Source organism: Saccopteryx bilineata, chromosome 10 (genome assembly GCF_036850765.1).
Source record: "Saccopteryx bilineata isolate mSacBil1 chromosome 10, mSacBil1_pri_phased_curated, whole genome shotgun sequence".
Taxonomy (NCBI): domain Eukaryota; kingdom Metazoa; phylum Chordata; class Mammalia; order Chiroptera; family Emballonuridae; genus Saccopteryx; species Saccopteryx bilineata.
In genome coordinates this window covers 41606970-41624935 of record NC_089499.1, presented here as the reverse complement: position 1 = coordinate 41624935, position 17966 = coordinate 41606970, and the positions used below count along the sequence as shown (strand labels likewise).

General features: G+C 43.7%; 1 pseudogene; it reads right to left on the bottom strand.

Moving 5' to 3' along the window:
• Window positions 1-15038: 15038 nt before the first annotated feature.
• On the bottom strand, window positions 15039-17331 carry LOC136313998 (cysteine-rich PDZ-binding protein pseudogene; annotated as a pseudogene).
• Window positions 17332-17966: the final 635 nt, after the last annotated feature.

Genomic DNA, 17966 nt, shown 5'->3' with positions numbered 1-17966 from the left:
TTGCCTCATTTCATAATGCCTAAAGCCTGTATTTATAATTGGCATGTATTCCATGGTTCTGAGCCATTTGCCACATAACTGTTTTTTTTCTTTAGAATTACTTTTTTGTAGTTAATGTAAAGCAGAAATAAAATGACTTTGCAAAAGCCCTTTAGGAATTACGGGGTTCACAGCTGTACCACTAGGGGCCCACACAGTCTGTGAAAAAACTGGTTCTCAGGAGGAAAGGCAACTGCATTCTGGGGGAGAAAGAAGCAACTGAGGCCAGAAGCAGGAGTGCAGTGGTCTAGACCAGGGGTCCCCAAACTTTCTACACAGGGGGCCAGTTCACTGTCCCTCAGACCATTGGAGGGCTGGACTATAAAAAAAAACTATGAACAAATCTCTATGCACACTGCACATATCTTATTTTAAAGTAAAAAAACAAAACAGGAACAAATACAATATTTAAAATAAAGAACAAGTAAATTTAAATCAACAAACTGACCAGTATTTCAATGGAAACTAGGCTCCTCTCACTGACCACCAATGAAAGAGGTGCCCCTTCTGGAAGTGCAGCGGGGGCCAGATAAATGGCCTCAGGGGCTGCATGCGGCCCATGGGCCATAGTTTGGGGACCCCTGGTATAGACAATAGTTTGAGGGTGGCCCTAGAGGATCCAGAAAATGGTAGTTTGGACTCCAGAGGGGAGAGGATGAGGTGCATCCGTGAGATGGGTAGAGGGTGGCAGGTCACAGGGTGGGGAGAGCAGAAGGTGGATGTGGGTGGAGGTTCTGTGTATATGGGGACTTTGGGCCCCCCGGAGAAGAACATGACCTTACTCAGGATGTACCCATGGGTAAATCTAGTTATATTAGGGTTTCACAAGTAAATTCTCAGAAATCTGAAAAGTTTGGGGAGGGTACTAGAGCAAAGAATGAGACTTCCTATTAGTTCATGGTATAGGGGCTTAGACCATCAATATTTGGCGTATGGCTATATATAATTGATACATAACTTTATTCATTAGTTGCAGCAGGCTAGGTGGCAAATATGCTTAGGTTTAATACCTCATAAAATTGTATATATTTCTCATTCTAGGGTGTGGATTCAAGCATTCTCAATACAATCTTTAGTCACAGATGGTTATCAATTTCCATGTAGAAGGGGTTTAGGGGTGACAATCTGATTGAAGGTAAGAAACAGGAGGACCTGACTTGATATTGTGTGAAGTTAGGACCACTCTGTGTTACTTGGATAGCACACAACTAGAGTAAATGGAAATAGGAAATAAAAAGATTTCACTCTCATTCTTAAATGATAGAAGTTATAGATATAAAATGTTAGGATTGCAATTGCTTTTTATTATTACATTAAAGATATGATTGCATTGTGTTTTGGAAAAGTTTGTTAATCATCTCAAATGCTGTTGCTTTGTATTCAATCTATCTTTTTTTTTTTAAGTTTAAGGTTTTCTCTTATTCTTTGCAATTCTACAATTTCACCACATTGTCTCTAAACAAGGACTTACTTGTTTTTGTCTGTCTTTACTGGGATTAGTGAGACTTTAAATTGGAGAAATTATATTTTTAAAATTATTTTTTAAAGAACTGAAGTAGGCCCTGGTAGGTTGCTCAGTGGTTAGAGTATCGTCCTGGCTTGTGGATATCCATGTTCGATTCCCAGTTAGGGCACACAAGGGAAGCAACCTTCTGCTCCCCCCCCCCCTTCCCCTTTCCTCCCTCTTTTCCTCCCACAGCCAGTGGCTTGATTAATTTGAGCATAGCCCTGGGCACTGAGAATAGCTCCTTTGGAAAGCATCAGCCTCAGGTGCTAAAAATATCTTTGTACTCGAGCGTCAGCCCAAGATGGGGTTACCAGGTAGATTCTGATTCGGGCATATGCAGGAGTCTGCCTCAGTATCTCACTTCCTCTCACCTAAAAAAAAATGAAGTATATACTAACTATGATGGTAACGTGATAATTAGAGTTTCTAGAAGCAGATGTGAGATTTTTTTCCTGATTATGGTTGCCCACTTCCCTCCACAAACAATATCAATTTACACTGATTTAGTACTTACCAAGGTACCTTTATTCCCTTATTTTACAGGGTGGAGTACTGAGGCTCAGAGAGTTTCAAGGTCACATGACTATAAATAGTTGTGGGGTTTGAATGTAGGACAGTTGGCTTTAGAAGCTAGTGTTCTTAACTCCCTACTAGACAACCTCTTGACATTAGCCTTACATGTTCAAACCTTTAGTCTGTCCATTTCTTTTTTTTTTTTTTAATTATTCTGAAGCTGGAAATGGGGAGGCAGTCAGACAGACTCCCGCATGCGCCCGACCGGGATCTACCCGGCACACCCACCAGGGGGCGATGTTCTGCCCCTCCGGGGCGTCGCTCTGTCGCGACCAGAGCCACTCTAGCGCCTGGGACAGAGGCCAATGAGCCATCCCCAGCGCCCGGGCTATCTTTTGCTCCAATGGAGCCTTGGCTGCGGGAGGGGAAGAGAGAGACAGAGAGGAAGGAGAGGGGGAGGGGTGGAGAAGCAGATGGGCGCCTCTCCTGTGTGCCCTGGCCGGGAATCGAACCCAGGACTTCCGCACGTCAGGCTGACGCTCTACCACTGAGCCAACCGGCCAGGGTTCCATTTCTTTTTCAATTTATTTTTACTGTATTTGAGAAGGCTCTTGAGGGGCACTGAAGATTATTTGAAGGTTATAGAACCTCTACCATAGCATCTTCTCCTGTCCTCAGATTTGAGTGCACTCCGGAGCCCACTTCTGACAAGCTCTTCCCCACAAAGCCCACTCCTCTGCCTCAGAAAGAAGCACTCCTGCCCAGGGAACCTCTGAGGCGTGCAGGAACGTGGGGGAATATTTTTCATGGTTGTCTATATAAACAATTTCATTAAAACAAAAATATTGCAAAATTATGGCTCACCTGTGATACAGTGATTAATTGATAGTAATGTACAAAGCTGGGCAGAAAAGAAGTACTTAGGGTTTGTTGATTGACCAATCAGTGCATGGGAAGGCTTTTTGTAGAGTACCAGAACCATCTTATTCTCTTTAGGTGCAGGAACTATCTCTTTGTGTTCTGTCTTGTCAAATGCACCATTCCTGGCTAATTTTATATCCCTCACCATGAAGAAAAGGTAGTAATGCTGTTATTACTCCCAAACTGTGGCTGTTTGTATTGAAATATATAGACCTACTTGTCTCTACAATTCCCTGGTATCTGTAATTTAATGCTGGTTGCATCATCACTTATGATTTTGCACATGCATCTTGCCACTTGTGGATACCGGCTTCAGTGTTTCAGAACTTGCTCATTGATGAATATACAGGAAAATGAGAATGGTAATTTTCTGGTCTTGTTAAAATTTACCATTTGGAATTTTATTTTATTTATGATTTTTCTTACAGGTTTAGTATAATTCTAATTTTTAAGAATATTTTTTTTGTTTTCTTTTGTTTTGTTTTGTTTTGTATTTTTCTGAAGCTGGAAACGGGGAGAGACAGTCAGACAGACTCCCGCATGCACCCGACAGGGATCCACTCGGCACGCCCACCAGGGGGCGATGCTCTGTCCCTCCAGGGAGTCGCTCTGTTGCGAACAGAGCCACTCTAGCGCCTGGGGCAGAGGCCAAGGAGCCATCCCCAGCGCCCGGGCCATCTTTGCTCCAATGGAGCCTCTCTGCAGGAGGGGAAGAGAGAGACAGAGAGGAAGGAGAGGGGGAGGGGTGGAGAAGCAGATGGGCACTTCTCCTGTGTGTCCTGGCCGGGAATCGAACCCGGGACTTCTGCACGCCAGGCCGACGCTCTACCACTGAGCCAACCGGCCAGGGCCAAGAATATTTTTTTAGTGTATTAGGTGATTCTTCTGAATCAGTGTTTTAGGGGACATTGGTTAATAAAATTAAATAGGTTTCAGGTGTACAATTCTATAACACATCGTCTGTATATTGTATTGTGTGTTCACCACCCAAAGTGAAGGCTTCTCCCATGACCATTTGTTCCCCTTTATTTTCTCTTCTTCCTGCCCTCGTCACCCTTTCCCTCTAGTAATCACCACACTCTTGTCTGTGTTTATGAGGGTTTGTTTTCATTTTTATGGTTTATCCCTACGCCCTAACCTTCATCCTCTCTGACAGCTGTTAGCCTGTTCTCTGTATCTATGAGTCTGTTTCTATTTCATTTGTTTATTTGTTCATTAGATTCCACATATAAGTGAGATCATATGGTATTTGTCTTTCTCTGCCTGGCTTATTTCACTTAGCATAATGATTTCCAGGTCCATCTATGCTGCCACAAAAGGTAAGATTTCCTTCTTTGTTATGGTTGAGTAGTATCTCATTGTGTAATTGTACCACAGCTTTTTATCCTCTCATTCACTGATGGACACTTGAGCTGCTTTTAAATCCTGGCTACTGTAAACAGTGCTGCAATGAACATATTCATTTTGAATCAGTGTTTCAGGTTTCTTTGAATATATTCTCAGAAGTGGAATTGCTGGGTCATAAGGCAGTTCCATGTTTAGTTTATTGAGGAAACTCCATACTGTTTTTTAAATCAGTCTAAATTCTTACCAACAGTGCACAAGGGATCCCTTTTCTCCACATTCTCACCAACACTCGTTTGTTGACTTATTGATGAACGCCGTTCTGACAGGTGTGAGGTGACATCTTATTGTGGTTTTAATTTGCATTTTTCTGATGATTAGTGCCATTGAGCATCATTTCATGTCTTATTGGCTACCTGCACGTCCTTCTTGGAGAAGTGAATGTTCAAGTCTTTTGTCCATTTTTTAATTGGACTGTGTATATTTTTGGTGTTGAGTTTTATAAATTTAAAATAAATATTGGATATTAATCCCTTATCAGATGTATCATTGGTGAATATGTTCTTCCATTCAGTGGGTTGTATTCATTTTGTTGGATTCTTTTGCTGTGTAAAAACTTGTTAGTTTGATGTAGTCCCATTTACTAAATAGACTATTTTTATCCCACCATTTTGAATTTTATAACATAAATGGAGAATGACGCAGGTTCTGACCACATCTTCCCTTGAATTTCTATGGCTTTCATGACTGCATTCTTAGTCTCTATCTTTTTCCATGTTGACTACACCCTTACCTACAGGGAAAGTGGGCAAGGGGCTTGTAGTAGAGTGAGAGGAGCAAGGAGCAGCCATTGTGCCATGTTCTCCATCATGGCTTAAGACTGACCCAAGAGAGCACAATGTCACCACAGTGATTGGAAGAAGGAGAGGACAGCAACTGGAAGAGCTCATTTGTGTGGCAGAGCAAGAGCATCCAAAGCTCTGTGAGGGTATAGGTGAGACCATCCTCAGAGGACTGTTGGACCCATGACATGGAGCCTGTGAAGCTAGAATAACTGCCTAGGTGCCAGCAGTGGGGAACACACAGCACAAATGACACCCACTGCTACTCAGAGTGATAGCTGATGCATAGGCCCACACATATGACAATGAACTTTTGATAGTTCAGAGTTCTTATTTTGTGAAAAATGTGTCACCCTAGATCAGCATGTTAGCCTGAATTATGGGGTCTGACCTTACATGATCTCAGAGAGAAATACTGCTCCAACTAAGAAGAGTGATGTGCTCGCCTGGCTGCTGTGCTAGAACGAGTGGCTCACAGGCGCATGTCCCGGCCTCCTTTGGACATCTGGTTGACCCCCTATACGAGGTGGAAGTCAGAGAGCACTGAGCAGGGAAAAGGGGGACTGAGCCCTGTGTGTCTAGTGAGTGTAAATGTCTGTACATGTGGTTGGTTTGAGGCTGTCGTTGGAATTTTTTTTATTTTTAATTTTTTTTGCAATTATTCCTGTGACATAGAGCATACATTTTGTTTGTTTGTGTTTCATGTTAGAGTAGCTGCTGAGTATCTGATTTAACAGAGAAAGGAATGGATGCTCAGTGACCTGACCAGATCAGGGTCCCACAGCAAGGTTTCATATCCTGAGATTATATCCTGGGATCCACACCCCAGGATCACACCTGGGACTCACACCCTGGCATCATACCCTGGGATCCACACCCCAGGATCACACCTGGGACTCACACCCTGGCATCATACCCTGGGATCCACACCCCAGGATCACACCTGGGACTCACACCCTGGCATCATACCCTGGGATTCACACCCCAGGATCACACTGGGACTCACACCCTGGCATCATACCCTGGGATCCACACCCCAGGATCATACCTGGGACTCACACCCTGGCATCATATCCTGGGACCCACACCCCAGGATCACACATGGGACTCACACCCTGGCATCATACCCTGGGATCCACACCCCAGGATCACACCTGGGACTCACACCCTGGCATCATTCCCTGGGATCCACACCCCAGGATCATACCTGGGACTCACACCCTGGCATCATATCCTGGGATCCACACCCCAGGATCTCACCTGGGACTCACACCCTGGCATCATACCCTGGGATCCACACCCCAGGATCACACCTGGGACTCACACCCTGGCATCATTCCCTGGGATCCACACCCCAGGATCATACCTGGGACTCACACCCTGGCATCATATCCTGGGATCCACACCCCAGGATCACACATGGGACTCACACCCTGGCATCATATCCTGGGATCCACACCCCAGGATCACACCTGGGACTCACACCCTGGCATCATATCCTGGGATCCACACGCCAGGATCACACCTGGGACTCACATCCTCGCATCATACCCTGGGATCCACACCCCAGGATCACACTGGGACTCACACCCTGGCATCATACCCTGGGATCCACACCTCAGGATCACACTGGGACTCACACCCTGGCATCATACCCTGGGATCCACACCCCAGGATCACACTGGGACTCACACCCTGGCATCATACCCTGGGATCCACACCCCAGGATCACACATGGGACTCACACCCTGGCATCATTCCCTGGGATCCACACCCCAGGATCACACATGGGACTCACACCCTGGCATCATTCCCTGGGATTCACACCCCTGGATCACACATGGGACTCACACCTTGGTAAGACTAGCTCTTCTCTCTTGTATCTGAAACCCACAAGCCAGTGGTGCTGTCACAGTTTCTCCAAACCCCTGGGAAACTAAGGGACTTTTTATAGGGTTTTAATTTAGATCAATATGAGGGGATAAAGTTAAGCATTTTAATTGGTGAATAACTAACTCTTGAAAAATACAACGAATACGGATATATTATACAGCAGGATGCAAGAAGTAGAGGAGTCTCCCTACAGCTCTCCACTGATAGCCTCCCGACAATAAGTTTCCCAAGGCTGAGTTTCCCTTGTGTTTTTTAAAAATGTTTTAGTTATTGAAGTTTAATTTATGTAATATAAATATCTCCACTTTAAAGTGTATTTATAATTCAGTAATTTTTAGTATATTCACAATGTTGTGTAACCACCCTCACCATTTCCTGTTTTTAAAAGGTTTTTTCATGAAAAAGTTTGGGAAGGCTGAGAATTTGCAGTATCACTGACAGAAGATAGGAAAATAACATTATTTGAAGGAGGAGCTTTGGGTGTGATGGGGATGAGCTTTCAGTTCCTCTTTAAGTCGTTCCACTGCCATGATCCTTCTCTGTCCTGGGGAGGCAGCCTGGTTCTTGAGCATTCCTGCTGTATGGTGGATGAATGATGATGAGAAGGAACAAGGATGGAGTCTTCCTACCATAGAACTCCTGAGACACAAAGAACTAAACAACTTAGAGACTGTGAAGACTCCTGAGAGAATAGAAGGGGCTGGACTCGCTTTTAATCAGGCTCCTATGCACAGACAGGTGTCCTTTCAATTACAAATATTGTTTGACTTATGACCTATGCAACTTACAACCATTTGACTTTAAGACCATAATCACTAGCCACGACTGGTCCGCGTCTGGCAGTGCAAGCGTTGCCCAGCTGGGTGTACGACAGTGCGGACCAGCTTCCGGCAGCACTACCATCTCTGCATGCACCATTTTAACTGTTATCCCAGACTCGGTACAGCAATTTGTGTTTTGTGTCTTGGATATTTTTCATCAAATCCCTCCCAAGATGTCTATCAAGAGGAAATTGTCTTTGCAAATATTAAACCAGCTGTACTGGTAATGCAGTGTTTTACTTAAACCTGACGAATGTAAAAATAAGAAACAAAATGGTGTAGAGATGATACAAATGGCATAAAATGAACAAAGAAAATTATGATATATAACAATAATGAAAGAAAATTATGATAAAATATGACTTAAAGATTTTTATAACATCATTACACAGTACTGTACAGATAGCCTACTCAACTTATGACCAAATCATGTTACAACTGGTCTGTCAGAACCAATTGTGGTCGTAAATCAAGCACTAGCTGTACTTCATTCAGGGACACATTTGTGGTGGCATTAACAAACGAAGTCAGCTTTCCCGGGAGCTAACGAAAGCCTGATCCAATGTGAGTTTGTGCCTTTCTGTAAAGATTTGCAGTGGGATTCTAGGCAGTGTAGATAATGGCTTTCTCTCACTGTAGATGCTTGGCTGCTCCAGGGGGCCAGACCTTGTGGTCATGCAATCACTTTTCATGCAAATTCATGAGTAGGTTCAACAATGGTGAGTCCTCTTGTCATTCCAAGAGTAGCTCTGTTGAACGAGGACTTGGAAGGAAGAATGGGAGCCTCTGAACTTGCTTCTGATGTGGGATTTTTTTTATTGTATACTCTCCTGAGAGTCTTTAGATGACTGTGTGCTTTCTCAAAGCCGTATAACAAAATCTTGTTAACTTAGATCTTAGATTTCATAATTCATACCCATTGCAAGTTCTGAGAATTTTGTGTGTAGTAAAATGGCTCCTGCTTTTTGAGAAATGGTCACTTACAAAGCTGTGAATAACAATAACTATTCTTTATATTACCATGTGCTAGGTACTTTACCCATATTATCTTTAATCCTCACCACAACCTTGCAAGATAGGTATTAGTTCACATTGACTGGGCTGCTGTGACTAAGAGAGTTTAGTAACTGGCCCACTTTCTTTTTTCCCTTGGTGGAAACTTTTATTTTTATTTTATTTATTTATTATTTTGTTTTTTTCTGAAGTGAGAAGTGGTGGGGAGGCAGACAGACTCCCGCGTACGCCCTACTGGATCTACCCGGCATGCCCACCAGGGGGCGATGCTCGGCCCCACTGGGGCGTTGCTCTGCTGCAATCGGAGCCATTCTAGCACCTGAGGTGGAGGCCATGGAGTCATCCTTAGTGCCCGGGCCAACTTCACTCCAACAGAGCTTTGGCTGCAGGAGGGGAAGAGAGAGATATAGAGAAAAGAGAGGAGATAGGGTAGAGAAACAGATGGGCGCTTCTGTGTGCTCTGACCGGGAATCAAACCCGGGACTTTCACATGCCGGGCTGCTGCTCTACCGCTGAGCCAACCAGCCAGGGCTTTTATTTATTTTTTAAAATTTAATTTTTCAAATACAATTGATATTCAGCATTATTTTATATTAGTTTCAGGTGTACAGTATAGTGATTAGACAATTAAGTATCTTACAAAAAGATAACTGGCCCATTTTCATACAGCTGGCTAGGAAATGCTATGACTCCAAATTTCCCAGGGTGCCTCCTCCCATTTCTCTATGAGCCATACTTCTCATTTGGCCCTGTGTTGTGGTGTATTGAAACACCCTGGAGTTTGAATGAGACAGACAGGATTCAAATTCCAGCTCCACCAGTCACCAAATGAGTGGCTGGGCAGGTAATGTAAGCTCCCTGAGCCTCAGATTCCGCAGCTGTAATTGTGATAATAACGCTTTGGGAGGTTGTTATGGGGATGAAATGAGTTGAAACACTTCTATGCTCCCAGCATGGTATTGACACATTGCATAGCACAGCAGAATCTCAGCAAATGACACATTTTCATTCTTCTTTATTCATCTCTGTACCTGTCATGGCACCTGGGACAAAGTAGGTACTCAAGAAATATTTGTGGAAGTGAATTCAAAGGATTCTCCATAGCCTTGTTTCACAGGGACACTGTGAAGCTGGACCCTCTCCAAAAGCTCCTGAAAGAACAAAAGAAGTTTTGAAGCATGTCAAAGCTACTTATGCTTAATATCTTCAGGAAGACAAGAGTAACGTTAAAAACAACAAAAGTACTAAAATTCTGAAGTGAAATTCACTGGGTGAAGTGCTGTTGTTCTTCAAGAAATAGCAATAGTCGAGGGTTGTCAAGTACTCTGAAGATTAAGGGACAATAAATGTGATGAGAATACCTCTTGGGTTTGGTGGATTGTTAAGACAATGACGAGATTGGTTGGAGACAGTGCACTTTTGTAAACGTGGCTTTGCTTAAGAATAAATAAAAACCACAATATAAGATTTTTGAATGTATAACATGGGATACTGAAGGGAGGGCACCCTCCCTGGGAAGCAGGGGGTGGTTGGCTGAGGTCTATCTCAGAAAAGATTCAGGAGGGTGAGTGAGTGAATGGTGTGCCACCATTCCCCAGCCAGTTCCATGACAGACATTATTTATTGATCACGGCTTTCCCTCATGCCTTAGTCCTTCTAACTACAGTCATTTGGAATCACTCTGAGTTGGCATTTAAGATCCAAATGTCTGTTGTTCCTGCTTCCTAACGGGGATTTTTGTTTCCAATCAGTGCTTAAGATTCCTCCACCTTGGCCCTCCCTGGCCGGTTGGCTCAGTGGTAGAGCGTTGGCCTGGCGTGCAGGAGTCTCGGGTTTCATTCCGGCCGGGGCACACAGGAGAGGCGCCCATCTGCTTCTCCACCCCTCCCCCTCTCCTTTCTCTCTGTCTCTCTCTTCCCCTCCCGCAGCCAAGGCTCCGTTGGAGCAAAAGATGGCCCGGGCGCTGGGGATGGCTCCTTGGCCTCTGCCCCAGGCGCTAGAGTGGCTCTGGTCACGACAGAGCAACGCCCCGGATGGGCAGAGCATCGCCCCTGGTGGGTGTGCCGGGTGGATCCCGGTCGGGCGCATGCGGGAGTCTGTCTGCCTGCCTCCCCATTTCCAGCTTCAGAAAAAAAAAAAAGAAAAAAAAAGATTCCTCCACCTTCCCAGGAAACTTCAGTATAGTCTCCTGACACAGGCAGGCCATGTCACCAAAGCTCCTAGCACTTCTCAGTAGGCCACAGAGTTTTCAGGGAAGTAGTTGTTAATATCCCCTCCCCCCTTTTTTTTGCAACGCACTTGCTTAGAACTCAGATACATCTCTGCATACCATCAAAATGACAACCATCACACTGTATCTAGAATACTCCCTACTCATCCTTGAAGTAAACTTGTTCTTTATCTCTTGAGATGGTATATCCGAGGACATTTTTCAGTTCTCATGCTCCCCAAGTCCACCAAACCCATGTGGCACAGTGGATATTTCTGTGGGAGTTGTACCCACCTGTGGTCTGTGAGGAAACCCTGGCCTAGGTCTGTGCTTGTTTTGATTAGGATGCGTTGGCTTTAAGTAATAGCAAATCCCGACCAAAATTGGGTTAAACAATGAAGTTAATTATCATACATTACAAAAAGTTCAGAGATGAGATGTCCGCAGGCGAGGAACATAACTTAGAACTCTGCCCCCACTTCCCTAAACTCTTTTTGTTCTACCCTCGTCAGTGAGTGGGCTTCACGATCAAGCTTGTAGAAAGCTGGCTTTAGTACTTTCAAGCAGTACATCTAGTCATAGTTATGCTTAGATGAAGGAAAAAGTGTGTGGGGGGGGGTAGGGGAGAGCACATGCACGTGTGTGCACGGGTGTTTTTTTGTTTTTTGTTTTGTTTTTTGTTTTTCATTTTTCCAAAACTGGAAACGGGGAGGCAGTCAGACAGACTCCCACATGCACCCGACCGGGATCCACCCGGCATGCCCACCAGGGGGCGATGCTTTGCCCATCTGGGGCATCACTCTGTTGCGTCCAGAGCCATTCTAGCGCCTGAGGCAGAGGCCACAGAGCCATCCCCAGCACCCGGGCCATCTTTGCTCCAATGGAGCCTTGGCTGCGGGAGGGGAAGAGAGAGACAGAGAGGAAGGAGAGGGGGAGGGGTGGAGAAGCAGATGGGCGCCTCTCCTGTGTGCCCTGGCCAGGAATCGAACCCAGGACTCCTGCACGCCAGGCCAACGCTCTACCACTGAGCCAACCGGCCAGGGCCAACGGGTGTTTATTTTGGGGGATGAGGCTCTCTGTTTTGCTATATTCTCATTAAGACTGAAGAAATCTTTTTAAGACTCCTCCAACAGACTTTCTTTTATGAATCACTATGATTCTTATATCAATTACTTTATTTGGTTTCTAGCATTTTATTTGGTTCATTTTAAAACACTACCTGTTCTTTCTTCCTCAATTCCTTTTTGAGAAACATTTAAAATAAACTTATTCTACAGCCTTTTATCTTTTCCTATTAGCTGTATATAGTGAAATGTGACTTCTCTTGGTTGTTCCATCTGGTGAGTTTCTTATCATGATTTGTTTTCTTATATGCTCTATAATTTTTTGTATTTACAAATCTCCCCACATGACATTGGTTGAGAACCTCTGCCCTTGGCCTTGCTGCCACGTGGCTTTCTCCAACACTCCTTATGGTCTCAGTAACTGTCAGCTACTGGCACAGGTTCAGCCCCTGACAGTGTCACAGCCAGCCTCTGATTCTCTTGGCCTCTCCAGCTTGGTTCCCAGATGCTGGCTGCGACCCCTGTCTCCCACTGTGACTGCATCCTAGGCAAGAAGAGGGAGGAAGGGCAAAGGCCAGGGCTCGGACTTCCACTCACATCTTATTGGCTGGAATTGTGCCATATGCCTTTGAGAAGACAGAGGTGGCTGGAAAAGTGACCTTTTCAGCTTTTCCAGATTCTATAGCAGAAGGAGGCAACAGCCAGGGGGTTTAGGAGTGCCTAGGCCAGGGGTCGGGAGACTTTTTGGCTGAGAGAGCCATGAACGCCACATATTTTAAAATGTAATTCCGTGAGAGCCATACAATGACCCGTGTACATTATGCATTGTCCAATAAAAATTTGGTGTTGTCCCGGAGGACAGCTGTGATTGGCTCCAGCCATTCACAACCATGAACATGAGCTGTAGGAAATGAATGGATTGTAATACATGAGAATGTTTTATATTTTTAACATTTTTTTTTTATTAAAGATTTGTCTGCGAGCCAGATGCAGCCACCAAAAGAGCCACATTTGGCTTGCAAGCCATCGGTTCCCAACCCCTGGACTAAGCAGTGAGAAAACGTGTATTGGGTCTTCCAAATGTTATTATTGCAAACATAAAAAATTCATGCACATTATAGAAAAATTAAAAAAACAGAATAGAAGAAAATAAACTTAACCCAGTCTCAGCACGTAAAGCCAAGAACTGTTAACAGTTTGATGCATTTTCTTCCAAATTCTTGTTTGTTTTCCCCATGATTCAGATCACATTGTATTTACAGTGATGGATTTGACTTTTTCTCGTAACATGAAAGGATGAGAAATTCTCCATTTGTTATAATAATTAAAATTTTTAAAATTTTTATTAAGAAAATTAAATGTAATGAGGTAACATTGATCGATAAAAGTACATGGGTTTCAGGTTACCATTTCTGTGGCATTTGAACTGTTGACTATGTTGTGTGCCCATCACCCAAAGTCAAATCATTTTCTGTCACCATGTATTTGTCCCTTTTTATACCTTTCCCCCTACAGCTCCTTACCCTTGGTAACCACTTCACTTTTTTCTATCTGTGTGACAATTTTTTAAACACTTATTGTCTGTGGTATATTTCATTATGCTGCTGTACAATAGTGTAATTTTTCCCCTATTTTTAGGATTGTGTTTTTTGTTTTGTTTTGTTTTTTACTTTTTCCACTTTTACAGACCTAAAAACAACCCTGCTCTGAACTTTTTTGTGTTCACAGCCTTTCCCCCTTGGTTCTATTATTATTATTATTGTTGTTGTTATTATTATTACTAAGTGAGAGGAGGGGAGGCAGAGAGACAGACTTCCACATGCATCCCAGCTGGAATCCACCCAGCAAGCCCCCTATGCAGGGATGCTCTGACCATCTGGGCCATTGCTCTGCTCAGCAGCCAAGCTATTTTTAGCACCTGAGGTGGAGGCCACTAAGCCATCCTCAGTGCCTGTGGCAAATTCTCTCCAATCAAGCCATAGCTGCTGGAGAGGAAGAGAGAGAGAGAGAGAGAGAGAGAGAGAGAGAGAGAGAGAAATGAGAGGGGTTGGAGTGGATAAGCAGATAGTCACTTCTCCTGTGTGCCCTGACCAGGAATCAAACCCAGGCTCTCCACACACCGGGTTGACACTCCACCATTGAGCCAAACAGCCAGGGCCCTTCGTTCTATGTACTTACTTATTTTTTGGTGGAGAAGGGGATTTAAAAAAAGGTTTGGTTTCTGCTCCAAAGGGCTTTCCTAAAGAGTGGTGGTTTATTTACATTTCATATCATCATGGATGAACACTGTATTTCTATCTTCCATGAGCATTCAAATTCAAGGTAATGCATGGACTGTGTTTCTGAAATCCAGTATATTCAGTTGGACCTATGTGGGATACTTCTTGTTATTGTTCTTACATGAAAGGTGCTGGCATTTTGGCTTCAAGATAAAATGAAAAATTCAAATGCAATGCGTTTGATTTAAGTCTGAACTAATTACTTAGGAGTGACTTAGCAATGGGGATCTCAGATATTTAAATCCTCTGTGAAACTGAAATTAATCAGGGGACTGCTGATTCTAAGAACTATGCAACCAACAAGGGATTGGAGGAAGAATTTTAAGTCTAGATGAAAGTTCAAGGTAAAATATCAATAATCTTCTTCTCACATTTTCAATATCTATGAAGTAGAGGGAGAGGATACTAAAAATTATATAAATAATGTTTAATAAAAGGTTGAATTTGCTACTTATTCCAGTTCAACAAAATGGTTGTAAGGAAAAGAACAAGTTTAGGCAGAAGACTAGTTACATTGTGCTGTTCAGAACTCCCTAAGAGCAAAAGAATGACCACTCAACTTCCTTGAGTTAAAGTTAATTATTAAAACATGTCATTTTGTAACTTGAACGTCTATGTTACTGTTTGAAAAGCCCAGGCAGAAAGCAAAATTATCCAGAAAGCCAGAAAATTCATCAGTACAATAAGTTTGCTGGTAGTTTTCAGTATCTAAACTCTTTTCCCATACACTCCATAGATGCCCTTTGTGCGGGCACAGGCCTGGTAGTGACGGGAACCAGCCAGCGCACAGAACTTTTACAAATTCTGCAAGTGGAGAACTTATTTGTTCCATATGGAATACTTTCTTTTTTTAGAAGTCAAAGCTTTGTCTTTGTTCAGCTTTCATCCACCACAGAGAGTATGGGATTCCTTGCACCCAGGAAAACATCTAACAGGGGTGATAACAGTCCCAAGTTCCTTTTCACATTTTCTGCACACCCTGCTTCCACCGACAGTTTCTTAGCCATGAAACCACAGCTTTTTTCTTAGAGTCAGAATGATTCCCTTTGGGCAGATTCCCAGGTATGGGATTACTGGGTCACAGTGAATGAACCACGTAGAGTCTTGGAATATGTTGCCAAAGGGGCAGTGGTGAGATTCAGTTGGTTTGTACCAGTTCGGCTGAACCGATACCTAATTTTTTGTTGAGTTGGGTGAACCGGTTGTTAAAATGGCACTAATAATAATCAGGGTTCTCTCTAAGGTGGGTGCCCGGGCAGTCGCCCAATGTGGAAATCACAAATTTACATTCTTTACTCTTTTTCTGACATTCATCAGCACAAACAGTGTGTGTATGTGAATATATATATATATATATATATATATATATTGTGAATATATATATATATATTTTTTTTTTTTGGTGACAGATAGAGAGCAGAGAGAGGGACAGATGGGGACAGACAGACAGGAAGGGAGAGGTGAGAAGCATCAATTCTTCGTTGTGGCACCTTAGTTGTTCATTGATTGCTTTCTCATATGTGCCTTAGCTGGGGGGGTACAGCAGATTAAGTGACCCCTTGCTAGAGCCAGCGACCTTGGGCTCAAGCCCGATGAGCCCGTGCTCAAGTTGGCAACCTCGAGGTCTTGAACTTGAGTCCTCCGCATCCCAGTCCGACGCTCTATCCTCTGTGCCACCGCCTGGTCAGGCATAAGAGCCCGTAGTAATGTTCATTCCATCCATAGGTGAAAAAAATTGCAAATGAGGTTGCCAATCAAGAAGCAACATGAAAACAATCTTAAATAAAAGTTTCATTGTTTTTTTTACCAGGTATTATTTAATATTTTTTCATTAATACTTTAAAACTCATGACAATCTAGTTTTGCATACCTCTTTTATTTTTATTTAAGTATTAAATGCATGAAATAATAAACTACCTTTAGGTATATCTCTTTTTTTAGTATACTTAAGATGGTTATTAGGGCAGAGAACCAATTGTTAAATTATTTGAATCCCACCACTGCAAAGGGGCCATGAGGGTCATTTTGACACCAACCCTTTGGTAATACTTTCTTGAGTTCTTCCTGCTCATTGGCTATGTCCCTTCGCAGACATATGGGACTGGTCTGTCTGTACAAAAGCTACAGATGAGAGGCTTCTGCCAGCCCTCAAGAAAAAATACATACACTCACTATTGACTTTCGAAACATCTCCTCCCACATTTTGACCTCCCCACTTCCATCCCTCAATGTATGTTTAAAGTGGGACATTTTTGTTTTCTCACTTCTCTTAATTATGACCTAACTCCTAAGACTTGGGTAAACACTCCAAGTATCATAAGGAGCTGGCTGGCTGGTGGCCTGTGCTCTGCTATGGTATTTTATTCACCCTTCAGCCCAACTCCATTCTCCTTAGAGAGGCATTGCCATAGCAACAGTCCTCCTTGGGGCAGTAAGTAAGGTGGCAAAGTCCCACATGATTAATATGTTTGATGTTTTACCTTTCAAAAAATTCTTTGGGGAAATTCAAGTTGGCTCATGGAACAAAATAAATAAATTTTGTTGTTGTTGTTGTCAGCAAGGGCTAAGGGCGGTAGCTTTGATAACAGGGAAAGCCTGGACTGGTCAGCAACCTGAGACCAGAGTGACCAGATCACTTCCAGCTCCACTTGAGACGAGAAAGGAATGGAAACACTCTCAACGGCGGTGGAAACTGACTCAGATCCCAGATAGTGTTGGGGAGTTTCAACCTAAGATCAGTGCTGACATGAAATGAGCCTCAGCCCGAACCCAATCTCAGTGCAACTTGGGTGGCTTTTGGCCGTCATGCCTGGAAGAGTCAGGCATTTCACTTGCAGACAGTACACCTGGGGGCTCTGGGCCTTCCCGGGCCTTCCAGGTGGCATCGCACCGGAGAACTCTTTAGCCTGAAAGCCCTTAAAAGTGCACACACACTGTATAGCATACCGAGAGCTTTTCAGAAGCTGAATGTGTCAGCTCAGAGGGACCAGCTAACCTGATGTCTGTCCTCCTCCGTCCCTGCCATCTGTCTGTCCACAACTTACAATAGATTTGCTTTTGTTTGACATTTTTTTTAAACTTCAGAATTAAAGATTGAAATTTTATAGTACTATATTGTTTTAAGTATTATGCTTCTTGGCTTAATAAACAACCATGTATTTTTTTGTTTAATGTAGAGTTACTCCTTCCTCCCCTCCCTTCCTCCCCCTCCCTCCCTCCTGCTTTTCCTTCCTTCCTTCCTTCCTTCCTTCCTTCCTTCCTTCCTTCCTTCCTTCCTTCCTTCCTTCCTTCCTTCCTTCTTTCCTCCCTCCCGCCCTCCCTCCCTCCCTCCCTCCCTCCCTTTCTTCCTTTGAATGTACAGGCATATTTTGCCTGTTCAGCGGGACTGATTCTGGCATGGTAGAAAGAGAGTGAGGGGTGAATTCCCGGTTGGAATCCATGTTTTCTGTTCATTGTGTTGCCTTCGGTTAGGGGACCCGACCTCCCAGACTTCTGGGGACTGAGGGGCTTCCTGGAGTGC